This window comes from Amblyraja radiata, chromosome 6, assembly GCF_010909765.2.
Source record: "Amblyraja radiata isolate CabotCenter1 chromosome 6, sAmbRad1.1.pri, whole genome shotgun sequence".
In the NCBI taxonomy this organism is placed as follows: domain Eukaryota; kingdom Metazoa; phylum Chordata; class Chondrichthyes; order Rajiformes; family Rajidae; genus Amblyraja; species Amblyraja radiata.
In genome coordinates, this window is record NC_045961.1 from 79649055 (window position 1) to 79673472 (window position 24418).

The window sequence follows — 24418 nt, forward strand, 5'->3', positions numbered from 1 at the left end:
TGTTCTAAAGCATTCTAAAGCATTTTGCCATTTGTTCTGGATCCTCCAGAAAATACAACTGGGAGTCGACTGTTCGTCAAACCACAAGCCATTCTTCAGTTTTGAATTCACATCTTGACATCTGAATAGTTCAGTCTAAATTAGTTTAATTTTGTTTAGTTTTGTTTAGTTCAGTTTTGTTTTGTCATGTGTATCAAGGTACATTGAAAAGGTTTTAGTTGCGTGCTCTCCAGTCAAAGATGCTATACATGAGTATCTTCTTGTCCAACCAACTATTTTAATCCCCTGCTGATGTACTTTCAAGAGTTGTCTCAATTAAATGGGTATAGTCTGAACATTCACTTCCTCGATCACTTTGCATCCTATGGTTGCTGTCTGAAATAACATATGCAGCATCTACCAAGATTTCTTCAACAGCATCTCCCAAACTTGTAAACACTACCAGAGATAAAAGGCCAATGAGCTTATGTGAGAAAAGCCATTGGTAATTTCCCCTGACAACTTTCAGACTTAGAAATTCATTGTGTTCTTTCCTTTTAGCTGGGTCAACATCTTGAGAGCTCCCTACCCAATGGTGCTGTGGGATGACCTTCATCAGAAAGACTGGAGCATTTCGAGAAGACTACTCACCATCATCTTCTCAACAGTAATGAGGGAAATGAAATAAATGCTGGATTTGCCACCAACAATTCCCAGCTCACAAGTTGAATAAAAAACAATGACTCTTATGTTTTACTTTGGGAATTGGCTTGTGCAATCCTTGCACCTGCTTTGCAAATTATTTCTTTTTTTCCGATGTACTTACCTTTAGAGAACTGTCTAGTCTCTCCATTGGTAGTGGATGTGGCAGGCATATGCCTGAACACACAAATACATATTCATGGCAATTGTGAAGTGTACTTTGAAATTAGTTTTTGTTGACCTTGTTTAAGGATAAGAGGGAAGTCTTTTAGGACCGAGATGAGAAAATAATTTTTTACACAGAGAGTGGTGAATCTGTGGAATTCTCTGCCACAGAAGGTAGTTGAAGCCAGTTCATTGGCTATATTTAAGTTAGATATGGCCCTTGTGGCTAAAGGGATCAGGGGGTATGGAGAGAAGGCAGGGATGGGATACTGAGTTGGATGATCAGCCATGATCATATTGAATGGCGGTGCAGGCTCGAAGGGCCGAATGGCCTACTCCTGCACCTATTTTCTATGTTTCTATGTTTCTAAGTTAATTTTCAACAAACTAAATCTTCTATGCCTCAGGTTGTGTGACATGGGTGAATATTTGCAACAACGACCAGTACAATATCGCAAGTTCATAAGTTCACAATTATAGGGGTAGGATTAGGCCATTCGACCCATTGAGTCTAGCCCGCCATTCAACCATGTCTGAACTCTGCCTCCTCATCCCATTTTCCTGCCTTCTCCCCATAACCCTTGATACCTGTTCTAATCAATAATTTGTCTTTCTCTGCCTTGAAGATATCCACTGACTTGACCTCCACAGCCCTCTGTGGTAATCAGTTCTGCAGATAACTACCCTCTGACCAAAGAAGTTCCACCTCATCTCCTTTCTAAAAGAGTGCCCCTTAAGAAAGCATACAAAAGCATTTCTTAAGCAGTGAATCAAAAATGGGGAAGTTGCATTTTATGTGCTCGTGCTCCACAGCAAAAACGTTATTACATATCTATCATCTAGCTTGTAGCACTTTTACTAGTCAGCACTTTTTCTTTATTTCTTCTAGGCTTCCACCATAGTGTTTAGCTTATTAAGAGTATGTATTAATAAGAATTATACTCATAGTGGCTAAAATATTCTCTTAATCACAAAGATAAAAATTTGATTTCACTTATTCTCCTCCTGTTATAAATCCTGGAAGCTCTTCATTGTAAAGTGCAGCGAGCTGCACCAACATTTACATTTCGAAAACTATAAGACGGTGAGACTGCATCTAGAATATTGTGTTCAGTTCTAGGCGCCATGTTATAGGAAAGATATTGTCAAGCTTGAAAGGGTTCAGAAAAGATTTACGAGCATGTTGCCAGGACTAGAGGGTGTGAGCTGCAGGAAGAGGTTTAGTAGGTTGGTTCTCTATTCCATGGAATGCAGAAGGATGAGGGATGATCTTATAGAGGTGTACAACATTATAAGAGGAATAGATTGGGTAGATGCACAGTCTCTTGCCCAGAGTAGGGAAATCGAGGATCAGAGGACATAGGATCAAGGTGAAGGGGAAAAGATTTAATAAGAATCTGAGGGGTAGCTTTTTCACCGAAAGGATGGTGGGTATATGGAACAAGCTACCGGAGGAGGTAGTTGAGGCTGGGACTATCCCATCATTTAAGAAACAGAAAGACAGGTACATGGATAGGACAGGTTTGGAGGGGTATGGACCAAGCGCAGGCAAGTGGGTCTGGTGTAGCTAGGGCTTTGTTGGCCGGTGTGGGCAAGTTGGGCGGAAGGATCTACACTGTATCCCTCTATAACTATTAATCTATACTTGGGGATACTTTTTCCAACTTTGTGAAACTCCATGTATGTCCTATTCATTTTAAGCAAGCATTAAAGTGGCAACCACAAAAAAAATTGAACCTATTTAACTCTTAACTATGCAAACTTATGGAAATAATAACACAAACGCTGTTAAAACCAATCAAAACAAAAGTACCCCAAATAATGGCTTATTAAATGTTGTCATAAGTATGCCCAGGTGTTACCTAATGCAGGCCAGATTGCCTCATTAAAAGGTGGCACAAAGACATGCATATTGTGCCATGTTTTACATACTGTAAGCTGCATTATCATGTTGGCAAGTTGCGAGCAAGCATCTGTTGTCTGCAACATTAAAAAGTTGCTTTTTAAAAACTTAGTTTGGTTAAACTTGGCAATAACTACAACAGATCAATGTTTGGTTCCCAAATTATGGTGGAATATTTGTCCAATAAGTGGAATTATGAAGTTGTCTGTCTGGTTTTTTTTTTGTTTCTCAATACTCTTGCCATAGTCCCATAGCTACAAGTGTCCACATATTTCATCTGAACCAACATCTGTTTTGCTGACACCTTCTGTACCAGGATTAGTCTGCCCTAATTTTACAACTGTCCTTCAGTTATGCATAAATCCCCATCAACTAGCACGGCCAATTGTAAGAAATGGAAAATACACCAATCAATGTATGCATTGAATTGATTTGAATTTCCTTTATTGTCATTCAGACCTTTCAGTCTGAACGAAATTTCGTGCCTGCAGTCATACATACAATAATACAATAATAAACAACAGTAAACACAAATTAACATCCACCACAGTGAGTCCACCAAGCACCTCCTCACTGTGATGGAGGCAAAAATCTTAGGGCTGCAGTCTCTTCCCTCCTCTTCTCCCTCTGCGCTGAGGCGATACCCCACCGGGCGTGGCAAATCAGTCCCGGCGGCTCACCGAACCCCGCCAAACGGGCCGGTTCAGACCAACCCGCGGGCCCGGGGTGGTTGAAGCTGCCGCTCCCAGTCCAGCGACGCAGCTGCGATGTGGCCCGGGCCGAACCGCGTTCACCGCCCACTCAGACGGCCCGCCCCGGAGCCGCCGTCCCTGACGGGTCACGAGCGTGCGTTTCAATCGAGGTGGGCCGCACCCCACGGGAGCGTCCGTTTTCCCCCGGCGGCCGATACCGGCACATCCGACGACGGCAGCGCTGTTTCCACCCACGAGCAACCGATGAGCCGACCCAACGGGAGCGCGGGTGTCCTCCGAGCCCCGCTCCAGGACCGGCCCTCAAGCGCCCAGAGCCAGGCTCGCCTCACGGGGAGCTCCCCACCGCCTCACGAGCACGTTCAGCCCGAGCCGGACCCCCTCCCCTCAACCCCCGCGACCCCGGCCGAGTCTGACAGGCTCTGCCTCCGGAGCTCGAGGTCGGTCGCATGCTCGCCATTTTAGGCCCAGCGCAAAGGAGAGAGCAGAGAATCTGATACGACAAAAAGGTCGCAGTCCCCCGAAGGAAGAGACAGCAAGCAACTGTTTCAACCCCCCCCCCCACACACATAAACACAACCTAAAAACCAAAAACTTAGCTACACAAAACGAAAAAAACAACACAAAAAAGTAAAAACAAATGGACTGCAGGTTATACCAACCTAATGGAATTCATTACAAACTAATAACAAATAAATAATGTAGAAATGTTTGAATTAGATATATTTTTAAAGCATTCAGAATTATCAATATACACTTTAACAATCATATTTCTTGTAAAGTTGAATAAATTACAGGATAGTGTTTTTTTCCAGATGTAATGCAAATCACAATATTTCCAGGAAGTTTTAATTATCTGCTGAAATTAATTAATTGTAATTAATTAATACTGGAATTAATTAATGATTCATATCAGATATTTTTTTAAATATTTAGAGGTATTACCTTGTTGCAAACAAACAAATGATATCACACCTCATGGGCATAGACCTTGATCTTTGGATCTCTAAATATTTTCTCAAAATGACTACATATATGGATGGAATAATTTAATTCCTTCCAGCTGTATCAGTCCACGTGAATATTTCAAGCATTGTTTTTATCGCCATCCAACGTTCTACCTAAATTGTCCAAAAACAACTGTTTGCAAACAATGAAGGAACACTTGTTTAGTGATTCCTCGTGAAGTCTGATAGAACAACCAATTATGTATGGATGAGCTGACTGAAGTCAATTATATTCTTGTCGATCAATTTTCTTCTGTTGTGCAGCCATCAAATCTCTGGTAATCCAGTCTGAGGATAATAGATGGTCTGATGTTTTTTACTCAAAAAAGATCGATAATGTTTTTAGATCTAGAAGATGAAATCCTCTTGTTATTGCTGTTCATCGACATCGGGTGCCCTTAGGATAGGATGAGTACAGTCTTCAATAGGTTCTCTACTTTAAAAAGGTAACCTCCTTTTCACCAGGACTTTTTTTACATTGCACATAGCCTAACAAGTAGATTTCTGAAGGTGATCCCACGCTTGAGGTAATTCCTCATGCCTTTTACCCTGGCACTGTTGATTTAATTCACAGAATACAAATTGTAACACAAGCTTTAACATGCTTGTTATAGTCACTGGCAATTAATAAGTACCTTTATCTAATTCCATAATTTGTACTGGAAAAAATGACAAAAATTATATTTGATATAGTGTTATTTACACATTTCTCAATTTTGGATCTCAAATTTAAATTACATTTCCAATTCAAGAGAACCCATGCATCATTCTACCAACTTTCTACCTTCATCCTCTCTTTATCGTCCTTAAAACCAAACCAATCATTTAAGTTCCTGGGAACTATCATCTCCAAGGACATTAAATGGGGGGCCACCATTGACTCCACAGTCAAAAAGGCACAACAGAAGATGTACTTCCTGCGGCAGCTGAGGAAACGCAATCTGCCACAGGCAATGATGGTCCAATTCTATACAGCCATCGTAGAGTCTGTCCTCACTTTCTCCATCATGGTCTGGTTTGGCTCAGCCACCAAGCACAACACCCAGAGGCTGCAGCGAATCGTCCGATCAGCTGAGAATGTTGTTGGCTGCAACCTTCCCTCCATTGACGAACTGTACACTGCAAGGGCCAGGAAGCGAACGGGTAAGATCATCTTTGACCCCTCTCATCCTGGCCACAAACTCTATGAATCACTTCCCTCTGGAAGGCGACTCTGGACTGTCAAAGCTGCCACATTCAGACATAAAATCAGCTTTTTTCCATGATCAGTAGCTCTACTCAATAACCAAAAATCTGTAGCCTCCTTTTGCTCTGGTATTTTCACATGTTCAATCGATAATATTTTATTATTAATGTTTAATGTGTCATTCTTAATTGTCACTGTATGTCATGTTGTCACTTGCGAGCAGAGCACCAAGGCAAATTCCTTGTACATGAACATACCTGGCCAATAAACTTATTAATTCATTCATTCATTGAAGGTTTTGGTCACAAGCCTGAATATCATCCAATGTGTTTATTATCATCTTATTTTTTGTTGATTCTCTGTGAGATTTCTGTGGAGTTTGTGAAACTTGAAAACAACTATATAGTTGTAGGTTGTTATTATTAGAGAGGGGCACACTAGTTATACTGTTTAAACATCTTACAATTAATCTGAATTGTGTCAATTAAATCTGTAGTTTGGAGATACAGGGTGGAATCAGGCCTCTCGGCCCACCAGTTCCGCATTGACCAGCGTTCCCTATACACCAGCACTATCCTACACACTAGGGACAATTTACAATTTTTACCAAAGCCAATAAAACTTACAAGTGTGGGAGGAAACCAGAGTACCCGGAGGAAACCCACGCATTCACAGGGATAATGTACAATCTCTGTACAAACAGCACCCATTGTCAGGATTAATCCCCACCTCTGGTGCTGTACAGCAGTAAATCTATGACTGTGCTACTGTGCCGCTCCAATGTACATGATTAACACAAAATATAACATGACTAAGCAACCTTAGAGTCTCAGAGAGAATGGATTTAATCTGTGAAAAAGGGGCTCAGTATTTAGCACAGTACAGGAAACGACCCTTGGGCCCATGATATTTGTACCAAGCATGATGCCAAGGAAAACTAATTTCCTCTGTTGGCACATGATCCATATCCCTCCATTCCCTGCATAACCATGTGCCTAACTAAATGCCTCTTAAACATCTCTTAAATAAATTTATCATGCTAATTTCAGAAAGCACAAATGGGATTACGTTTTTGAGTTGATTTCCTTAAATGAAATTAATGAATAATTTATTTTTTAAATTGACATATTTCTTTGACAATTTAAGAAAAATCAATAAGCATGAATAAATTGATTTATACTGGAAAGATAAGTTCTATTTTTTCCCCATCATTTCTTCCAATATACAAAAATAAAATGAATTTAGATAACTTTGTGGCAGAGCTAAAAAACATCAGATATTAAAGTCACTTCCAAACCCAGTTGCAAATAGCAAAGATACAATTTCTCAACAGATACAATTCAGTCTTCCAGAAGAATTTGAGGGGAAACATTTTAAGTAAGTAAGTAAGTAAGTGAGTGAGTGAGTGAGTGAGTGAGTGATTGAGTGAGTGAGTGAGTGAGTGAGTGAGTGAGTGAGTGAGTGAGTGAGTGAGTGAGTGAGTGAGTGAGTGAGTGAGTGAGTGAGTGAGTGAGTGGTGAGTGAGTGAGTGAGTGTGTAAGAGAGTGAGAGAGTAAATAAGTAAATAAATAAATACATTTATTGGCCAACTATTCACATACAAGGAATTTGCCTTGGTGCTCCGCCCACAAGTAACAACATGACATACAGTGACAGTTACGAATGACTCAGAAAACACTAAACATTAATAATAATAAAACATTAATGATAAAACACCATTGATCAAGCATGTGAACCAACAAAATGCCAGATCAAAGGGAGGCTACAGATTTTTGGCTGTTGAGTAGAGCAACTACTCGTGGATTAAAAACTGTTTTTATGTCTGGCTGTGGCAGCTTTGACAGTCCGGAGTCGCTTTCCAGAGGGAAGTGATTCAAAGAGTTTGTGGCCAGGGTGAGAAGGGTCAGAGATGATCTTGCCCGCTCACTTCCTGACCCTTGCAGTGAACAGCTCATAAATGGTTGCAGTCAATAACCTTCTCTGCTGATCAGACGATTTGCTGCAGCATCCAGGTGTCGTGCTTGGTGGCTGAACCAAACCAGACCATGATGGAGAAGGTGAGAACAGACTCTACGATGGCCGTGGAGAATTGGATCATCATTATCTGTGGCAGATTGTGCTTCCTCAACTGCCGCAGAAGTACATCCTCTGTTGTGCCTTTTGCTATGGAGTCGATGGTAGTCCCCCACTTAAGGTCCTTGGAGATGATGGTTCCCAGGAACGTAAAAGACTCCACAGATGTGACTGTGGTGTTGTTGATGGTGAGTGGGGTGAGGGGAGGGGGAGCTCTCCTAAAGTCTACAATCAATTCCACTGTCTTAAGAGCATTGAGGTCTAGGTTGTTGCAATTGCACCAGGATGCCAGCTGTGACACTTCCTGTCTGTAGGCAGATTCCTCCCCATCTTGGATCAGTCCAATCAGGTTTGTGTCGTCCGCAAACTTGAGAAGCTTGACAGAGGTGTCTGTGGAGGTGCAGTCGTTGGTGTAGAGAAAGTAGAGGAAAGGAGAGAGTACGCAGCCTTGCTGAGCTCCTATGCTGAGCGTTTGCGTGTTTGAGATGTGCTTTCCCAGCCTCACATGCTGCTTCCTGTCTGTCAGGAAGCTGGTGATCCGCCGACAGAGGGGTTCAGGCACAGTCAACTCAGAAAGTTCGGAGTGTAGTAGCTCTGGCACAATGGTGTTGAATGCAGAGCTAAACATAATTTGAAGGACATTGACATTGCAGGAAGCCAATATTTATTGTCTTAACCTAGCTGTCCTGGAGAAGGTGATGTTTAGTTCTTACCTTGAGCCAAGGTATTTATTTTGTATGTGAAGGTGCTCCCATCATGCTACTATATAGGTAGTTCAAGAATTACAACCAGTAACTTCAAAAGAACAACAGCCTCTTTACAAGTCTGGAGGAAATCTCTACATAGTGGTGTCCCTTAGCATCTGCTCTGGTTACAATTATGGTTGCACAGTCTGCAGGTTTGGAAGTTGCTGTAAATAAACATGTACAATTATTTTACTGCATTCAAAAAATTATACATCCTGCATCCAGCACTGCTATTCAACCTCCATTCATTTGTTTCAGATGATTCGTGTTAATGCATTGAAAGAAATCATCTATCTATCTATCTATCTATCTATCTATCTATCTATCTATCTATCTATCTATCTATCTATCTATCTATCTATCTATCTATCTATCTATCTATCTATCTATCTATCTATCTATCTATCTATCTATCTATCTATCTATCTCTAAAACGCTCATCTTGACCACTGCGTTGTTTTTTAAATTTGCACAAAAACGGTACCATATATCGCTAGGGTTTTTTCGCCACCTTACTCACCGTTCCCCTCTGCTCCAAGGCACCAAGTTTTGTTCAGATCGGTAGAAGCTTACAAAAGTTATGAAGGTTCAAAAAAATCGTAAGATCAGCAGATTAGTCTTCTGGCCTGTCAGTCACCATGAAGGTAATGCCCTTTCCAGCAATCACTGGAGAATAAAGTCCCGGAAGCGGGGCTGAGTCCGTGAGCACATCCAGAAGCCACCGAGAATAAAGCTGATGCAGCAGAGTGTGGGCTGTGTTCCGTGGGCAGGGGCGGGCTGTATTCGCGGGCAGGGGCAGGCTGTGTTCGCGGGCTGGGGCAGGCTGTGTTCATGGGCAGGGGCGGGCTGAGCTCGCGTGCGGGGGCGGGCTGTGTTCGCGGGCGGGGGCTGTGAGCACGAAAGGCGCTGGGGACGGGAACAGCTGAGTGAGTCCAGATCCATGTCCTGGAGGCAAGAATGCGGTCAGAACCGGAGCCGGAACTGGTGAGCCCACACAGCCCCCCTCCCCAACACCCACCCCCCACCCCCCCACACAACCCCCTCCCCTACCTTTGCAACCGCAAGAAATGCAACACCTGTCCCTTCACCTCCCCCCTCGACTCCATTCAAGGACCCAAGCAGTCGTTCCAGGTGCGACAAAGGTTCACCTGTAACTCCTCCAACCTCATCTACTGCATCCGCTGCTCTAGATGTCAGCTGATTCATATTTGGGAGACTAAGCAGAGGTTGGGCGATCGTTTCGCCGAACACCTCCGCTCAGTCCGCAATAACCTACCTGAACTCCCAGTGGCTCAGCACTTCAACTCCCCCTCCCATTCCCAATCTGACCTCTCTGTCCTGCGTCTCCTCTATTGCCAGAGTGAGCAACACCGGAAATTGGAGGAACAGCACCTCATATTCCGCCTGGGTTGCTTGCATCCGGATGGCATGAACGTTGAATTCTCCCAGTTTTGCTAGCCCTTGCTGTCTCCTCCCCTTCCTAACCCTCGAGCTGTCTCCTCCCATCCCCCCGCCCTCGGGCTCCTCCTCCTCCCTTTTTCCTTCCTTCTCCCCCCCACCCCCCATCAGTCTGAAGAAGGGTTTTGGCCCGAAACGTTGCCTATTTCCTTCGCTCCATAGATGCTGCTGCACCCGCTGAGTTTCTCCAGCATTTTTGTGTACCTTCGATCTTCCAGCATCTGCAGTTCTTTTTTGAACACTTTGTCTACTCCACTGCGATATCTCCTCAAGGTATGCCTACTTTGAAGAAATTCTCCTCCTCTCTCCGGAGACAGTTTTACAACCTCCTCTCTAACTGCACACCCTCTGTGATCCTCCCTGCCCTCCAACTGTGCGACCATACCCTTACCCAGACTCGATACCACAGCCACATTTGCTTCCTCGGGGCCTGCCTGCGCCTCCATCTCATACCCCATGGCTTCCAGCTCCAGTTCCCTACCTCCCAGTTCGGACCCCAACCTGACCATCGGTACCGACTGGCTATCCACCGGCATGCCCAGCAATTCTCCAACCGGGCACTGAGATCCACCCTGGTCGCGATGCGCCGGCACCAGCAGGATCTCACATCGACACTCCCTGAACTTCAGGCCTCACTAACCCATACCTGCAACGGACCCCAATTATATTTCATCCGCTGGAAGATCCACCTCTTCAATCAAAAATTCCTGACCTACCTTAACTCCACCAAGGACCTTAAATTATCCCGCCTCCAGGCCGCTCCCGACGTCCCGCGACTCGACCACCCGCAGACTCCAGGCCCCAACTCTGGCCTGCATCGCCTGCCCGAGTCCCGCGACGCCATCTTGGCCAGAGGAGCGCCTTCAATACTCACCAGGACACCGCATTCACCGACCTCCACATCGATGCTGCCGCCGACCCTCACCAGCCTACCGATGACGCCCAGCCTCGCCGCATCTACGGTAACTTGGACCCCCTCCCCATCGCTGATTCCTCCGACCCTCGCCGCCCTCCGGGACCGCCCAGCCTCATCGCCGCACCGGGCCTACCCGACATCGCCGCCGCACTGGGCCCATCCAGCATCATCGCCGGACCGGGCCCACTGAACATCGCCGCCACACTGGGCCCGCCTAACATCACCGCCGGACCCGACCTACCCAACATCGCCGCCGGACCCGACCTACCCAACATCGCCGCCGGACCCGACCTACCCGGCATCGCCGCCAGACCGGGGCTCCCCCAACGCAATGCACCCGACTCATCTCGCAGCCCCACCGCTATGGCCGACCCGCGACGCCCTGCGACGCCCCGCGCCGCCCCGCCAACTATCCACCCACCGGGACCTCCCACGCATCGCCCGCGGACCCCGACTCAACTGCCACAGGACTCCGACCATCGGTTCCGGTGACCCGCGCCACTGGACTCCGACCATCGGGTCCGGTGACCCGCGCCACTGGACTCCGACCATCGGGTCCGGTGACCCGCGCCACTGGACTCCGACCATCGGGTCCGGTGACCCGCGCCACTCCACCCACTTCCAGCAACCCACAGCCGTCGCCTTACCTGGAGCCTGGACTCTGCACTGGGCCTGGAGCCTCCACGCTGCTAACTCCCACTCTCCTGGGCTTAACTCCACTGGGTCCTAGTGCCCATCTGCCCAGCCTTGCTAACCTCAGTGGCTGTTCCACTGACTCTCCCCCATCCCCCTCCAACTATGTCACCCCCACTCTTCCTCACCCACATTACAGCCCTCTCACCCTCTCACCCCCCCCACCCCCTGACCACCCACCGCCCCTCCAACACCCACAACCTCCCCCCCCCCCTACACATCGCCCTGTCCCCAGTCCACCCACCTGCCTTCCTCTGGCCCCAACTCCCATCCCTGCCGGGTGTTCACCAGCCCCCCCGACCTCCCCCTCTCCCACACCGAACGGTCTGACCTCAGCAGAGGTCTTACCTTTGTCCCCCTCCGTCCCCATCTCAATGAGTTCCGCGCCCACCATGACTTGGAGCGCTTCTACCATCGCCTCCGCCTCACAGCGCACTTCCATGGGAAAAAGTCCTCGCCCCCCAATGATGACCCTTTTTCCCGTCTCCAACGCACCCCCTCCTCGTGCAACCCCTCTCGTAAAGTCCCGGCTCTGGAACTCTTCATCCAGAACTGCCGCCGCGATGTCAACCACCTCAACCTCTCCACTCCCCTGTCTCACTCCAATCTCTCCCCCCCTGAACGCACTGCCATTGAATCATTCTGCAAAAACCCAGATTGGGTTATCAAACCAGCCAACAAGGGAGGTGCCATGGTAGTCTGGCGCGTCGATCTCTACAAAGCTGAGGCCACCACGCGCCAACTCTCGGACACCTCCTCCTACTTACCCTTGGACCATGACCCCACTGACGAGCACCAGGCCACCATATCTAGCACCATCACCGACTTCATCAATTCCCACGCCCTGCCCGACCAAGCTTCCAACCTCATCGTTCCCCAGCCCCGCATGGCCCGTATTTACCTTCTCCCCAAAATCCACAAACCCGGCTCTCCCGGAAGACCCATTGTCTCTGCTTGTTCGTGCCCCACCGAACTCATCTCCACATACCTTGACTCCATACTATCCCCCTTGGTCAAATCCCTTCCCACCTATGTTCTAGACACCTCAGACACTCTCCGCCGCCTCCGCGCATTCCACTCTCTAGGCCCTCACCCCCTCATCTTCACCATGGATGTCCAGTCACTCTACACCTCCATCCCCCACCAGGATGGCCTCAAAGCCCTCCGGTTCTTCCTCGACCAGAGGAGCAACCTATACCCAGCCACTGACACCCTCCTCCGCCTAGCGGAGTTGGTCCTCACCCTCAACAACTTTACGTTTGACTCCTCCCATTTCCTCCAAACACAAGGCGTAGCTATGGGCACACGTATGGGCCCCAGCTACGCCTGCCTCTTTGTAGGGTACGTTGAACAATCCTTGTTCAATACGTACCGGGGCCCCATCCCCGACCTCTACCTCCGTTACATTGACGACTGCTTTGGGGCCACCTCCTGCACCCACACACAACTGACTGACTTTATCCACTTCACCACCAACTTCCATCCGGCACTCCAATACACCTGGACCATTTCCGACACTTCCCTACCATTCCTTGACCTCACCATCTCCATCGCAGGGGACAGACTTCTGACCGACATACACTACAAACCAACTGACTCACATGGCTATCTGGACTACACGTCTTCCCACCCTGCCCCCTGTAAAGACTCCATCCCCTACTCCCAATTCCTTCGCCTACGCCGCATCTGCTCCCAGGATGAGACGTTCCACAGCAGGGCATCGGAAATGTCCTCGTTCTTCAGGGAACGGGATTCCCCTCCGCCACCATAGATGAGGCTCGCGCCTTGGTCTCATCCATACCCCGCAACACTGCTCTCTCTCCCAACCCCCGCACTCGCAACAAGGGCAGAGTCCCCCTAGTCCTCACCTTTCACCCCACCAGCCGGCAAATACAACAAATAATCCTCCGCCATTTCCGCCACCTGCAACGTGACCCCACACATCTTCCCATCTCCCCCTATGTCTGCCTTCCGCAAAGACCACTCCCTCCGCAACTCCCTTGTCAATTCTTCCCTTCCTTCCCGCACCACCCCCTCCCCGGGCACTTTCCGTTGCAACCGCAAGAAATGCAACACCTGTCCCTTCACCTCCACCCTCGACTCCATTCAAGGACCCAAGCAGTCGTTCCAGGTGCGACAAAGGTTCACCTGTATCTCCTCCAACCTCATCTACTGCATCCGCTGCTCTAGATGTCAGCTGATTTACATCGGGGAGACTAGGCGGAGGTTGGGCGATCGTTTCGCCGAACACCTCCGCTCAGTCCGCAATAACCTACCTGAACTCCAGGTGGCTCAGCACTTCAACTCCTCCTCCCATTCCCAATCCAACCACTCTGTCCTGGGTCTCCTCCATTGCCAGAGTGAGCAACACCGGAAATTGGAGGAACAGCACCTCATATTCCGCCTGGGTTGCTTGCGTCCGGATGGCATGAACGTTGAATTCTCCCAGTTTTGCTAGCCCTTGCTGTCTCCTCCCCTTCCTTAACCCTCGAGCTGTCTCCTCCCATCCCCCCACCCTCAGGCTCCTCCTCCTCCCATTTTCCTTCCTTCTCCCCCCCACCCCCCATCAGTCTGAAGAAGGGTTTTGGCCCGAAACGTCGCCTATTTCCTTCGCTCCATAGATGCTGCTGCACCCGCTGAGTTTCTCCAGCATTTTTGTGTACCCCCCTCCCCTACAATCCCCCCCCCCCCAACAACCCCCCTCCCCAACACCCCCCTCCCCCACAACTCCCCCCATCCCCACACACACCCCCTTCCCACACATACCCCCTACCCCACACACACACCCTACCCCACACACACACACCCTCCCCCACACACACTCCCCCACACACACACACACTCCCCTACACCCCCCCCCCTCCCGCACACACACACTCTCCCTCACACACACACCCTCTCCCACACACACCCCCTCCCCCACACATTATCCCACCACAGAATCCTAAGCCATTTTTAATCGGTGCAGATGGCACCTGACAAACAACAAATCATTAAAACACATTCCTGGCCTGAATTGTTGAGTGGTCTCTGTACACTCAATTACTCCACAATACGACTCTCAGGGGCATGAGTTGTTAAGTTGTGCCCACATCCTCATGCTCCTAACAATCCACTGATTGTTTTCCTACCTTCAATTCTCCTGCTGGGAAAATATGGAGAACAGAAACTTGACGTTTCATCACCAGAGGAAATTATTAGAAAAGAAGTTCAATGGAAGCAGTAAATGGAAAATTAGAAACAGGTTGCAACTGATTTGCTGTATTCCAATGTAGAGGAGTTGACAAGATATATTTGAATGTTACATTTTCAAGCAAAGAGAAGCTGTGAAAAAAAATTGAAACTGCAGACTGCATTAAAAAATGGGGCGAGAATGAGGTATTGATGAGCCAGCAATCCCTCCTGTTAATTCCAATGTTCAAGTTTTATTATTACCTCCTAATATAATGAGCCATTATATACATGCTGTTGCAATGGTGCTCAACTTCTTGAGGTAGGGAAATATTATGACAATGTTGTAGCTGGCTGTTGAGTTCCTCCAGCAACCTGAGTTTTGTTTGAGTTTTGATCGAACAATTTATTTATTGAGGCCTAAGCAAAGAGTTCATTGGAATGATTATCACCTGGGCTTGTGGAGAGGATGAGTAGAACCATGGGAAACAATAATGCTGTCTTGAACTTTGAAGGGAAAGGAAGTTTGAAGATGGGATGTAATGTAAAAATTGTACAAGGCATTGGTGAAGCCAATTCTGGAGCATGGTGTACAATTTTGGTCGCCTAATTATAGGAAGGATGTCAACAAAATAGAGAGAGTACAGAGGAGATTTACTAGAATGTTGCCTGGGTTTCAGCAACTAAGTTACAGAGAAAGGTTGAACAAGTTAGGGCTTTATTCTTTGGAGCGCAGAAGGTTAAGGGGGGGACTTGATAGAGGTCTTTAAAATGATGAGAGGGATAGACAGAGTTGACGTCAATAAGCTCTTCCCACTGAGAGTAGGGAAGTTTCAAACAAGGGGACATGACTTGAGAATTAAGGGACAGAATTTTAGGGGTAAAATGAGGGGGAACTTCTTTACTCAGAGAGTGGTGGCTGTGTGGAATGAGCTTCCAGTGAAGGTGGTGGAGGCAGGTTTGTTTTTATCATTTAAAAATAAATTGGATAGTTATATGGACGGGAAAGGAATGGAGGGTTATGGTCTGAGTGCAGGTATATGGGACTAGGGGAGAATACGTGTTCGGCACGGACTAGAAGGGTCGAGATGGCCTGTTTCCGTGCTGCAATTGTTATATGATTATATGGTTATATATGGGATGATAATGAATCCAAGTATGTCAACAACTAGTCAGCCTTAGTGTGGCAACAGATATTTCTGCTGCCTTACTGCTTGGGTGACCTAGATTCAATTTTCACCTCTAATGCTATCTATTGCATGTTCACCCTGTGACCCTGTGGATCTCTCTGGATGCTCCAGTTTCATCTCATATCCCAAAAACATGCAAATACTTTGATTAATTTGGCCAATACAAATTGCTCCTTGATAGTGGGTGATAGGAGAATCATAGAAACATAGAAACATAGAAAATAGGTGCACGAATAGGCCATTCGGTCCTTCGAGCCTGCACCGCCATTCAATATGATCATGGCTGATCATCCAACTCAGTGTCCTGTACCTGCCTTCTCTCCATACCCCCTGATCCCTTTAGCCACAAGGTCCACATCTAACTCCCTCTTAAATATAACCAATGAACTGGCCTCAACTACCTTCCTTGGCAGAGAATTCCAGAGATTCACCACTCTGTGTGAAAAATGTTTTTCTCATCTCGGTCTTAAAAGATTTCCCCCTTACCCTTAAACTGTGACCCCTTGTTCTGGACTTCCCCAACATCGGGACAATCTTCCTGCATCTAGCCTGTCCAACCCCTTAAGAATTTTGTAAGTTTCTATAAGATCCCCCCTCAATCTTCTAAATCAGGCCCGTACGAAGCTTTTCAAAAAGGGGGGTGGCATGACAGAATTACAAAAAACTTAACGTGAAATAATGTGCACGTTGCGCACATCACGAGCGCGAAGCGTGAAGTCCCTCGACGCCAGGGTCCAAGGCCCGCTTAGGGGCCCTTGAAGCTCAGAGGTTTTAGATGCTCTCTGATGCATTCTGAGCCTCATTTTGGAGCAATTTTGCACCAAATTTATGACCAATATTTCAGAAATTAACATGAACCTGGGAGGTAGCTTTTTCACACAAAGGGTGTTGGGTGTATGTAACGAGCTGCCTGAGGAGGTAGTTAAGGCTGGGTCTATCCTAATGTTTAAGAGACATTTGGACACGTACATGGATAGGACAGATTTAGATCGATATGGGGCAAACGCATGTTAGTGGGACTAGTTTAGATGGGACATGTCGGTCGGTGTGGGCTAGGTGGGCTGAAGGGCCTGTTTCCACACTGCATCATTCTATGACTAAAAAGTGACGAAGAAAAATGCATGTAGATGAGTAGAGCAGATTTGAAAGAGGAGTGAAATGTAAAGGCAGAGAGAGGTTTATGGGTGGAAAGGAACATAGGAAAGGAAGTATGAGAGTGGGCTTGGGCAGATGGGTGAAGGGTAAATAGTCACAAAGTGCTGGAGTAACTCAGTGGGTCAGGCAGCATCTGCGGAGAATATGAATAGGCGACGTTTCACAGAGTGCTGGAGAAACTCAGCGAGTCAGGCAGCATCTGTGGATAACATGGATAGGTGACATGTCACAGAGTGCTGGAGTAACTCAGTGGGTCAGGCAGCATCTCTGGAGAAAAGGTATAGATTATATTTCGGTTCAAGACCATTCTTCAGTAATATTCATGATGTGACATGCATAGACATTCCTGAATGTTACCCAAACCATCGTGAGCTACTTTGTTACGGTGCTTGCCCTCTCCTATAACATCTCTGCTGCCTTGGGTGATGCAGGACAGGACACAAGCTTTGGGACACGGTGTGAAGCTGTTGCCGTCTGTCCCAGCCTGGTAAAAACCTGGATGGAGTGGATTTGGAGAGGATGTTTCCACTAGTGGGAGAGTCTAGGACCAGTGGCCACAGCCTCAGAATTAAAAGACATCCCTTTAGGAAGGAGATGAGCAGGAATTTCTTAAGTCAGAGGGTGGTGAACTGTGGAATTCATTGCCACAGACAACTGTGGAGGTCAAGTCATTTTACAGGAGGAGATTGATAGATTCTCGATTGATACGGGAGTCAGAGGTAATGGGGAGAAGGCAGGAGAATGGGTTTGAGAGGGAAAGATAGAGTCATAGAGTGATAGTGTTGAAACAGGCCCTTCGTCCCAGCATGTCCCATCTGCACTAGTCCCACCTGCCCACGTTTGATCCATATCCCTCCGAACCTGTCTTACCCATGTACCTGTCCAACTGTTTCTTAAACGTTGCGATAGTCCCTGCCTCAACTATCTCCTCTGGCAGCTTGTTCCATACACCTACCACCCTTTGTGTGAAAAACATATCCCACAGATTCCTATTAAATCTTTTGCCCTTCACCTTAAACTTATGTCCACTGCCCCTCAATTCACTTACTCTGGGCAAAAGACTCAATCATATGCATGCCCTTTCAAACTGAAGAAGTGTCACTAGCTGTGAACTTGCTCCTCAACTTCTCAGAGTACCTTTCCTTGGCAGCTCTGATTCCTCTTCTCAGCTCTTTATCGATTATTCTATCTTTTAACTCTTTAACGATTAGGCTATCGGCTTGACGCATATTTGCCCACAACCCCCCCCCCCCCCCTCCCCCCAATCTCGAAAATGAAATGTTACATCTGTAAATAATGATCCCATTAAAATGTGTATTTATGTCACAAACTATGGAATTCATATTTTTCAGTATTGTTATCAAGGAAAATAAAGCAATTCCAATTGTTTGATATTATTTGATATTGTTTAATATTATTCATATGGAGGAGAAAATATAATAGCTCTAAAACATGCCTTAATTTTGAAATCTCACTAAAGATAATCCCCCTTTCCCTCTCCCCTCCCCATCTCTCTCTCCTCCCTTCCCCTTTCTCTCTGCCCCTCCCCCCTCTCACATCCCCCCCTCTTTCTTGTGGGGGGGAGGCGAAGATGAAGGTGGCGCGGGTCCAGCAGGGGCCCAGCGGGCGGAGGGGATGAAGGTGGTGTGGGCCCAGAGGGGGTGGCGGGGGTCAGTGGGGGTGGTTTGGGCCCAGCGGGGGTGGCGTGGGCCCAGCAGGGGTGGCGTGGGCCCAGCGGGGGTCAGCGAGGGTGGCGTGGACCAAGCGGGGGTGGCGTGGGCCCAGCGGGGCAGCGAGGGTGGCGTGGACACAGCGGAGGGCAGTGGGGGTGGCGTTGGCCCAGCGGGGGTGGCATGAGCCCGGCATGGGTGGCGTGGGCCCAGCGGGGGTGGCGTGGGCCCAGCGGGAGTCAGCAGGGGTGGTGTGGGGGGAAGATGGCTTGGGCCCCGGCGGCGGGGAGAGACGAGGAGAGCGGGCTCCGCCACAGCGGCGTCTGGTGCTGGGGTTACAGCCGTTGGGTTCAGATTCAGCCACTCTTGCCCGGCGACGGGAGAACAGAGAACTGGCCGTATCCAAAGTGGAAAAGTTGTGTTTTTTTTGGTGATTTTTTCCTTAGGGGGGGAAAAAGGGGGGGTGCAGTCGCACCCAACGCACCCCCCCTTCAGACGGCCATGTAAATTCTAGCGAGTACAAGCCGAGTCTATCCAGTTTTTCTTCATATGAAAGTCCTGACATCCCAGGAATCAGTCTGGTGAACCTTCTCTGGTCGGACTGGCTGGATTACTCCAAACAGTGGGAAAACACTTTCTGGCTATCTTCTAAGCTAGTGGCTCGCATTCATTTATCTGGCTCATCTTACAGATGCCATTTAAATTTAAAATTAAAGCTTTGCTGCTTCAATTCAAAATAATAATATCGATATCTACTCACGATTTTGTGTTAATGTCTTCAGATCGTCAGATAAGTCGTGTCGCTGTAAATAAAACCTCCAGGCCATCTCTGGCCAAGATCCTCGTGCTGGCGAGAGCAGGAACAGGGAGATACGGGACCTGAACGTGTGGCTGAGGAACTGGTGCACGGGGCAGGGATTTAGATTCTTAGATCACTGGGATCTGTTTTGGGGTAAGGGGGAACTGTACAAAAGGGACGGATTGCATCTTAACAGGTGTGGGACCAGCATTCTGGCAGGCAGGTTAGCCACTGCTACACGGGTGGTTTTAAACTGAATAAGGGGGGTGGGGTGTCGAATGGGATAGTGGAGGATGGAGTTAAAGGGAAAGGGTTTCTTAAATGTGTGAGCGGAGAGACAGAGGGGTGTAAAATGAGGGTAGAAACAATAGGTAGCAAGGTGAAAAGTAAAAGTGGCAGGCCGGCAAATCCAGGGCAAAAATCAAAAAGGTCTACTTTTCAGCATAATAGTATAAGGGTTAAGAGTGTTGTAAAAACAAGCCTGAAGGCTTTGTGTCTCAATACAAGGAGCATTCGTAATAAGGTGGATGAGTTGAATGTGCAGATAGCTATTAACGACTATGATATAGTTGGGATCACGGAGACATGGCTCCAGGGTGACCAAGGCTGGGAGCTCAACATCCAGGGATATTCAATATTCAGGAGGGGTAGACAGAAAGGGAAAGGAGGTGGGGTAGCGTTGCTGGTTAGAGAGCAGAATAATGCAATAGAAAGGAAGGACATTAGCTTTGAGGATGTGGAATCGATATGGGTAGAGCTGCGAAACACTAAGGGGCTGAAAACGCTAGTGGGAGTTGTGTACAGGCCACCTAACAGTAGTAGTGGAGTTGGGGCTGGCATCAAACAGGAAATTAGAAATGCGTGCAACAAAGGTAAAACAGTTATAATGGGTGACTTCAATCTACATATAGATTGGGTGAATCAAATTGGCAAGGGTGCTGAGGAAGAGGATTTCTTGGAATGTATGCGGGATAGTTTTCTAAACCAACATGTAGAGGAACCAACGAGAGAGCAGGCTATTCTAGACTGGGTATTGAGTAATGAGGAAGGGTTAGTTAGCAGTCTTGTTGTGCGTGGCCCCTTGTGCCAGAGTGACCATAATATGGTTGAGTTCTTCATTAGGATGGAGAGTGACATCGTTAATTCAGAAACAAGGGTCCTGAGCTTAAAGAAAGGAAACTTTGAGGGTATGAGACGTGAATTGGCCAAGATAGACTGGCGATTGATTCTTAATGGGTTGACGGTGGATATGCAATGGAAGGCATTTAAAGACTGCATGGATGAACTACAACAATTGTTCATCCCAGTTTGGCAAAAAAAAAAATCAGGGAAGGTAGTGCATCCGTGGATAACAAGGGAAATCAGGGATAGTATCAAAACAAAAGATGAAGCGTACAAATTAGCCAGAAAAAGCAGCCTACCAGAGGACTGGGAGAAATTCAGAGACCACCAGATGAGGACAAAGGGCTTAATTAGGAAAGGGAAAATAGATTATGAAAGAAAACTGTCAGGGAACATAAAAACTGACTGCAAAAGCTTTTATAGATATGTGAAGAGAAAAAGATTAGTTAAAACAAATGTAGGTCCCTTGCAGTCAGAAACGGGTGAATTGATCATGGGGAACAAGGACATGGCAAACCAATTGAATAACTACTTTGGTTCTGTCTTCACCAAGGAAGACATAAATAATCTGCCGGAAATAGCAGGGGACCGGTGGTCAAATGAGATGGAGGAACTTAGTGAAATCCAGGTTAGCCGGGAAGTGGTGTTAGGTAAATTGAATGGATTAAAGACCGATAAATCCCCAGGGCCAGATAGGTTGCATCCTAGAGTACTTAAGGAAGTAGCCCCAGAAATAGTGGATGCATTAGTGATAATTTTTCAAAACTCTTTAGATTCTGGAGTAGTTCCTGAGGATTCGAGGGTAGCTAATGTAACACCACTTTTTAAAAAGGGAGGGAGAGAGAAAACGGGGAATTACAGACCAGTTAGTCTAACATCGGTAGTGGGGAAACTGCTAGAATCAGTTATTAAAGATGGGATAGCAGCACATTTGGAAAGTGGTGAAATCATTGGACAAAGTCAGCATGGATTTATGAAGAGTAAATCATGTCTGACGAATCTTATAGAATTTTTCGAGGATGTAACTAGTAGAGTGGATAAGGGAGAACCAGTGGATGTGTTATATCTGGACTTTCAGAAGGCTTTCGACAAGGTCCCACATAAGAGATTAGTATACAAACTTAAAGCATACGGTATTGGGGGTTCAGTATTGATGTGGATAGAGAACTGGCTGGCAGACAGGAAGCAAAGAGTAGGAGTAAACGGGTCCTTTTCACAATGGCAGGCAGTGACTAGTGGGGTACCGCAAGGCTCAGTGCTGGGACCCCAGCTATTTACGATATATATTAATGATTTGGACGAGGGAATTGAATGCAACATCTCCAAGTTTGCGGATGACACGAAGTTGGGGGGCAGTGTTAGCTGTGAGGAGGATGCTAGGAGGCTGCAAGGTGACTTGGATAGGCTGGGTGAGTGGGCAAATGCATGGCAGATGCAGTATTATGTGGATAAATGTGAGGTTATCAACTTTGGTGGCAAAAACAGGAAAGTAGATTATTATCTGAATGGTGGCCGATTAGGAAAGGGGGAGATGCAACGAGACCTGGGTGTCATGGTACACCAGTCATTAAAAGTAGGCATTCAGGTGCAGCAGGCAGTGAAGAAGGCGAATGGTATGTTAGCATTCATAACAAAAGGATTTGAGTATAGGAGCAGGGAGGTTCTACTGCAGTTGTACAGGGTCTTGGTGAGACCACACCTGGAGTGTTGCGTACAGTTTTGGTCTCCTAATCTGAGGAAAGACATTCTTGCCATAGAGGGAGTACAGAGAAGTTTCACCAGACTGATTCCTGGGATGTCAGGACTTTCATATGAAGAAAGACTGGATAGACTCGGTTTGTACTCGCTAGAATTTAGAAGATTGAGGGGGGATCTTATAGAAACGTACAAAATTCTTAAGGGGTTGGACAGGCTAGATGCAGGAAGATTGTTCCCGATGTTGGGGAAGTCCAGAACAAGGGGTCACAGTTTAAGGATAAAGGGGAAATCTTTTAGGACCGAGGTGAGGAAAACTTTTTTCACACAGAGAGTGGTGAATCTGTGGAATTCTCTCCCACAGAAGGTAGTTGAGGCCAGTTCATTGGCTATATTTAAGAGGGAGTTAGATGTGGCCCTTGTGGCTAAAGGGATCAGGGGGTATGGAGAGAAAGCAGGTACAGGATACTGAGTTGGATGATCAGCCATGATCATATTGAATGGCGGTGCAGGCTCGAAGGGCTAAATGGCCTACTTCCGCACCTATTTTCTATGTTTCTATGTTTCTATCTATTGTTTTCAGTTCCCAGCCGGAACAGGTTTACTGGCAAAAACCTATTTTGAGATCCAAGCCTTTCTTCTGTCCCACTCTCTGGGAAGGGCTCTCACCTCCTGCCAGAGGTAACCTTCGACTTTTTATATAGCGGCAGATTTTTATATCGTTCAAGAGATTACTCCCTCTAGCCACTAAGGAGAATACATGGTTAAAGGAGTATGTCGTAATACGCCTGTGAACTCCCCGTGAGACCTTCAGAGCTTCTTCACAGATAAATCTTCATAACACAGTCTTTTAATTAATAGTTTCTTTATTGTTGAATAAAAACAATAAGGTATACATCCGGCCTTATCCACCGACTCGTACACTTTAATCTTCATCGAACCCCAGCATATCACTTTAAACGTTAGAAAACGCTTTGTGTCTCCGTTACACTTCACATTGTCGAAGGGTAAGCCTTCCCCATATAACTCCAAAACTAAAACTAAAAACTAAACTTCTGCGCAAGAAACCTAGCTCCAAACACGCCCTAGAAATACGTCATAAATCCCACACATAATAATGGCAGTCTAACAGTTAAAGGCAAATGCCATAATTAATGACACACAAAATGTAAACGTTGTCGAGACATTGTTCACCAGATATGGAGTTTATTACATTGAAATGTCGACCCTTCTACCTGCCGCGGGAGTTCACAGCTGTCGTTATTCTGGCTGTTTATATTCCATCAAGTGCCAACGTCAAGCTAGCACTGAACACCCTGCTAGCATCAATCAACAAACTACAGACTGCGCACCCTGATGCGATTTTTATCGTGGCTGGAGACTTCAACCAGGCTAATCTAAAAACTGTCCTCCCTAAATTCCACCAGCATGTCACGTGTCCGACACTGGATCACGTGTACAGCAACATTAGGGATGGATACAAAGCCTCCTCTCTCCCTCACCTCGGCTAGTCTGACCATCTATCACTCTTTCTCACCCCGGCATACAGACCTCTCATTATGAGACCAAGCCCAGTGTGAGAAACATAAAGACTTGGCCCGAGGGCGCTGCCGCCCAACTTCAGGACTGTTTTGAGCGCACCGAGTGGGACCTGTTTGCAAACCAGGACATACAAGAATACACATCCACAGTCATGTTCTATATACAGAACTGTATCAACAGCGTCACTGTCGACAGGGATGTCAGGTGCTATCCAAACAACAAACCATGGATGACCAGGGATGTCAGGAAACTGCTGAGGGAACGCAACTCAGCCTTTAGATCTGACAGTGATGAACTGTACAGCACTGCCAGATCTAAACTAAAGAGAGCCATCAAAGAGGCAAAGACAGCCTATGGAAGAAGGTTAGAGGGGTATTTTAATGAGAGGGACCCTCGGCGTATCTGGCAGGGCATTCAGCAACTCACAAACTACAAGGGCAAGGGGGGGCCGATCATCAGCAGCAGTAACAACTCACTAGCTGAGGAGCTCAACCACTTTTTCGCCTGTTTTGAGCTGAATGAGACGAAGCCTGCAC